This window comes from Ruditapes philippinarum, unplaced genomic scaffold, assembly GCF_026571515.1.
Source record: "Ruditapes philippinarum isolate M1 unplaced genomic scaffold, ASM2657151v2 ctg2792_1_1_1_1, whole genome shotgun sequence".
Lineage (NCBI taxonomy): Eukaryota > Metazoa > Mollusca > Bivalvia > Venerida > Veneridae > Ruditapes > Ruditapes philippinarum.
Genome location: NW_026860042.1, coordinates 63,930 through 70,821, shown reverse-complemented (window position 1 = coordinate 70,821; position 6,892 = coordinate 63,930).

Genomic DNA, 6,892 nt, shown 5'->3' with positions numbered 1-6,892 from the left:
AGCCTGGCAGCATCGCAGCCTAGCAGCCTAGCAACATAGCAGCCTAGCAGCCTTAAAAAAGTAAGAATAGTACAAGCATGAGAACTCTCGAAAATACATTAGAAGCACTTCTTTAGATCATTCCACGCCTTTTTCAATATTGTGATTTTAATTTTTAAGATGTTGAATTTTATCTTAACAACGTTCTGATGCTTCGAACTTTGAGAAGAGTTAGCAGCCTGGCAGGATAATAAATAACATAAAAACCGTCGAAAATGAATCGGTAGCAGATACTGAGACCATTCCCGTCTTATTTCAGTATCCCGATCTTTATTTTTTAGATATAGAACATTGTTTATTTTTTCTTTTGACACTTCGAAATATGTGAAGTTAGCAGTCTAGCAGCCTAGCAACCTAGCAGCCTAGTAGCCTAGCAGCCTAAAAAGAAATCTAAGGATAATACAAACATTAAAACCGTCGGAAATGAATTGGTAGCACATACTTAGACCATTCCACGTCTTATTTCAGTATCGCGATCTTTATTGTTTTGTAATAAAAACTTTTTTGACACTTCGGAACTTGTGAAGTTAGCAGCCTAGCAGCCTCGCAGTCTGGCAGCCTAGCAGCCTAAAGAAAACTAAGGATAGTACAAACATGAAAACCTTTCGGAAATGAATCGTTAGCACATACTTAGACCATTCCACGTCTTATTTCAGGAGCGCGATCTTTATTTTTTAAAATATTGAACATTGCTTTTTCTTCTTTTGACTCTTAGAAATTTATGAAGTTAGCAGCCTAGCAGCCCAGAAGCCTAGCAGCCTAGCAGCCTTAAGAAAACTAAGGATAATACAAACATGAAATCCGTAGGAAATAAATAGGTAGCACGTACGTAGGCCATTCAACGTCTTATTTTAGTATCGCGATCTTTATTTTTTTAAATATAGATTATTTTTTTGACTCTTCGACATTTGTGAATTTAGCAGCCTCTCAGCCCAGCAGCCTATCAGCCCAGCAGCCTAGCAGCCTAAAGCAAACTAAGGATAATACAAACATGAAAACCGTCGGAAATGAATCGGTAGCGCATACTTAGACAATTCCACGTCTTATTTCAGTATCGTGATCTTTATTTTTTTAAATATTCAATTTATTTTGACGCTCCGAAATTTAAGTAGAGTTTGCAGCCTAGCAGGATTGTACAAACATGAAAACCGTCGGAAATGAATCGGTAGCACATCCTGAGACCATTCCACATCTTATTTCAGTATCGAGATCTTTATTTTTAAAAAATATTGAATATTGTTTTTGTTGTGTTTTTTTTGATACTTTGAAATTTGTGAAGTTAGAAGCCCAGCAACCCGCAGCGTAGCAGCCTATCAGCCTAGCAGCATATCAGCTTAAAGAAAACTAAGGATAATACAAACATGAAAACCGTCGGAAATAAATTGAAAGCACATACTTAGACCATTCCACGTCTTATTTCAGTATCGCCATCTTTTTTTTTAAATATTGAACATTGTTTTTTTTTTTGTCACTTCGAAATTTGGAAGCAGCCTAAAAACCTAGCAGCCTGGCAGCATGGCAGTCTAGCAGCCAGGCAGCCTGGCAGCCTAACAGCCTAAAGAAAATTAAGGATAATATTAACATGAAAACCGTCGGAAACAAATTGGTAGCACTTACAGGGTTAGGGTTAGACCATTCCACGTCTTATTTCAGTATCGCGATCGCGATATTTTTAAAATATTGAACATTGTTTGTTTTGTTTTATTGACACTTCGAAATTTGTGAAGTTAGAGTCTTTTAGCTCAGCAGCGAAGCAGCCTAGCAGCCTGGTAGCAGACCAGCCTTAAGAAAACTAAACATAATACAAACATGAAAACCGTCGGAAATGAATTGGTAGAACATACTTAGACCATTCCACGTCTTATTTCAGTATCGCTATCTTTATTTTTTTGAAATATAGAACTTTTTCCTTCTTTTTTATTGACACTTCGAAATTTGTGAAGTTAAAAATTACCAGTTCAGAATGTCGGAGAAGTAAAATGTTCACGTCCTTTAGGAATAAAAATGGTATTTAGATTAAAACATTGATATTAAAATACGATGACAATTGATGATTGTATAGCTCAATAGATACAGCAATGGTATGTCACGCTGACGAATCGAATTCGATTCCCGACTGATGCAATCGTTTATTTTAAATTTATTTACTTCAAATGTGCTTTTTAATTTCTCGTCATTCATAGGATCTGGAATCCCTTTTTTCTCGAATCATTTTTCGAAGAACATTTTTAAACACTCATTCCAACTTTCAAAGGTCAAAATTTCTGATAGATCCCATTGCCGATACTGACTCTGCGGGAGCATGGGTATTCTCCACTCAAGTAACGAATAGTCAGCCTGATCAGGCTGTAACATAGGTTGTAGTGGTGAGGAGGAAAAATGTGAAACATCTAATGATACATAGACAGTAAGACAGTTTATAATTTTTAAATGGGCCTAGTTGTCGTCTTAACTGTCACACAAAGCTTAATTTGATGAATACTGAGTCATGTTTGTTTTCTATCAAGAAAATTACAATGGAGGAAAAAGAACTGTGTCTTATGTAATTAGTGAGGAAACGCCAAAAAAAAATTAAAAGTGGCAAAAAGTCAGCGGTTAAAGAAGACATTTCGGTGACCAGAAAAACACGGTTTGCAAAGGAACATCCATGTTGTGTTATGAGGTTACGAAATATGCATTTAGGAGTATAGATGAACATGCCCGGTCAGTAATCTTCAATAAGATATCGGTATCGACCTATCGTGTGTAAATGGTCATTGTAGTAGCTAGAAGTATATCTCACCGAAAAAACTTTTTTTTATCATACCTCGTATGCAGCAACTTTACAAACTGTCCTGTTCATATCCCCCATGCAAGCTTTACTACTCAAGTCATTCTTAAACTTTTTGCGTAGCTTTTAACCACACAAACGTGTAGCTAGCTAAAAGGATCGTGTATGTCCCACTTTGGAGAAGCTGCGCAGCCAAGTAGCAGGTACAGTGACCGAGGATGTGACACTATGACAGCACTGCGGTATCACGTACTTCTTGCACAAAAGATGATGATAAAACAGAAAAATTAAATAAGTATATACATATGATTAAATCATATATTTGACATACATAAATAGACGAATTATAAGTTTTATTATAAGCATATTTTCATAAAAATTAAGAAACAATCAATACTTTAAAGAATTAAGAAGAATTCAGGAATTTTTTTTTCCACCGATATTATGATTCTTATGATCGTGATTATAAAGATTGTTGATTTTATGAGTTCACATACGCTGTTGTTACCTTTATCTAATTTCGAACTTTCTTACCCTATATAACTTCCTGACTGAAGATCAAACCATAGGTTCATATGGTAAGGGACACACGGGCATGACGCTGTACTGTCGCTTATCACATTTCTGATACACAGATGTTTTTCCTCATTTTAAAGCAAACTTTTTCCATGATAAAAGGGACAAGCGGTTTATAACAGTAAACTTCAATGTCACACATCAGAAATACATCGGTACTCATCAACTTATTCAAAGTCCCATACTGTACCAGTAATTTTAGTTTGGAAGTTAATCAGTACCAACACTATTATATTTTCACAATAGTCCACAATATTCCACCATATTTTGCAATTTGTCTCATGAATTTCCACAACATAGTTTTCTGAATGTAAAAGTATTGACTTTCAAAAAAAAATAGGGCAAAATATTATTATGTGATAAGAATTTACTCTTTCTTTTATGAAAACCAAGCCTTATTAATGCAGTACCAATACACATCTATTCAAGACCATTTCTAGTAGCACCAAATTTTTTGTGTCAGTACTAGGCATGACTAAAATACGAAAGTGACTTTTCTTGACGAAAGTATGCCAAAGTAAGAGAAAGTAACTTTAGAAATACTAAATAGAAAGTTTAAATTGAACTTTATACAGATATTGTAGTTTGTTGACATATACTAAAAATGAATACTCTTTATGTTTGGAAATAATATATGTTGCATTAATACCAAATTATTTGATTTATTTCTATATACAAGTTCAGACATCTTAAAGTGAATAACGAAAGACACTTGTAAAATATTAAATAAACCGTTTAAATATAATTTCATTAATAATTGCAGTTTGAAGACGTATATTATCAAAACTGAGTAATATTTACTTTCAGAATAATCATTATAATCCTCCTTTATTTGCATAATTACTATATACAAGTTCAGATATCTTCATTTCGCGTACAGTGAACAAAACGAGCGTGACTTATTCGGATGAAAGTGAGGAAGCAAAAGTGGATTATGTTCATAATCTATGCTGATCGAATTTTCAAATATTTATATTAGTCTTTATTTTGATTAGATATGCATAAAACAATACGCAGTAATAAATATTACGTAAATTAAGGAATAATAAAAGTTGAAACGCATGCCAAAAATACGTTATCAATGGCGGTGAAATATTCTGAATATATGCCTTTTTGTGCGATATGGATTTTATTGTACCGATAAAGTCCTGCATATTATAAATTAGCAAAGAATAAATGCTTGACATTCGAGGTACAATACATTGGAATTTTGTAAATTATTGTCTGATTTTTACTATCTAATATTACGTGATATGGAGACTGCTCTCCGTGTATATGCTCATGTTTTCATTATCAAGATTAGCTGTATTGACCGCATTATTCAAAAGATTTATGGTTTTTATACTAACTGTGACTGACCAATGATTGGTATTGGAAAATGTTTAGGATAAGATATAAATCTGCCAAAATATAACAAGACTGCCCCACTCTTTTTATAAATTTGGCGATACGGGTAAATTCCAAATTATATTTACAGAATTTTCTTGATTGAAATTTCAATATTTCAACACAAAAGTTAAAGAGAAATACTTAAGCGCTGTAGGTATAGATAAAGTTTATCTTTGTACATTAGTTGATCTTAATCGTTTTTTCGACAATTATCTTATCGACAATGTTTTCGCCTTTTTCTCCTATCTATCGTGACCTTTAAATCAATAGATATGTATTCAATATATATCAAATCACATCACTGCATGTTATCGGCGTCAATATATTTCATTGCTATGATATCTCAGCGCACTAATAAAAGACTCTTTTCACAACGTAATAGTGCGTAACAACCTTACGATGTACCGCACCGGATAAGGACCGAATAAAACCGCGGGGTCCTTAATTTAAATTTAAGCGTGCGTTCATTATATTTACTTTAACATGTTTATTAGTTTGATCTGTCTTTTTCTGTATAGTGTCTTATTAAATAATCTAACCTTTGATTGTTTATTTTCCAGGTTAAAAACTAAATGAATTATTCTATATTCTTTATCTAATATCAGCCACGATATCACGATTGAATTAAAATTCACTGCGAGTATCGCTGAATAATTTTGAAAATGAAATAACACATATATTTTATTCGTCGTTGCTCATTGTCGTTAAACAATAAGAAAAAGCATACATGGAATGACATGGCAGAAAATACAAATACATAAATAAAACATCATCACATTCGAGGGGGCTATTTCTAATTTACTTGCACTTATATTTCAATCTAGTTGAAGAGTTCTTAAGCTTATTTACTCAGTATCATGTAGACGCTTATTATGCCTCTTCACTGACCAAGAGTTATCTATGACAGCGTCTGCATGACCTGAGTCAAAAACATTATGTTGAAAAAATGCCTAAAGACATACAGTGTTTTTACTGACAGGAAACTCAGCAGGGGTCCAGGCTCAAATATACAAGGACTAAGTGACTTAAATTTATCTTAAGCCAGGTTTTGCCAATACGCCGTCTTTGATATAATTTTTCTATTTAGGCCAGGGTGTCTTGAGGGCTTCAGTCCTTTAAGCTCCAACCCTGATGGATCCGGACCTGTAACCCTTATTTTTACCCGTATATCGTTTGGAATTCCGTATACTCTTGACAACCATATATGTCCCGCAGTGAATTCCATTATTTATTATGTCACATTATCAATACTTATCAATTAATGATTAATGATAATGATAATTAATGATTAATGATAATTAAGGATGAATTATTGGCATATATATATATATATATATATATATATATATATATATATATATATATATTATATATATATATATATATATATATATATATATATATATATATATATATATATATATATATTATATATATATATATATATATATATATATATATATATATATAGAGCAGATAAAAATGCAAATGAAAAGGTTATAACAATGCGTGCTAGATTAGATTATCAGTTATAAAAAATTTAGATAGGTAATATGGCCCTATATAAATGGTTGCTTGGAAATATAGCCTGAGCCGCTAGGCGATGGTTATATCGCAAACAACCGTTTATATAGGGCCATCTAAATAAATATGAAGTTTGTTTTATTAAGTTTGTATAATTGATTTTGATATAATATAATATATATTTTTTGTAAGTTTGTATAATTTTAAATAATATAAGTAATTATTCAACATGTTTATTCATTTACATAAATGAATAAAAACATACTTTTAACGCATCGAAATTTAAATGATCTCGTAAATGACTATTACGAATAACAAACATCTATGAATATGTGACATCATCTTATTTATTTATAAATGAAGGTGTTTAGATAATTTTTACCACGCGATACCATCCGATAGTTATTTGGTTTTGCAAACATATAATTTTGAAGTTCATTCTCGTAATCAACATTATTATTTTATTATATCAGTGTCACTCTGCCTGTGTATTTGTGTATGAAATCTGTTATAATATAAATTATGATAACGAAAAACTGAGCTCCTGACAGACAGTTAATTAAGTCCGTGAATGGGATATTACATATTTTTGTC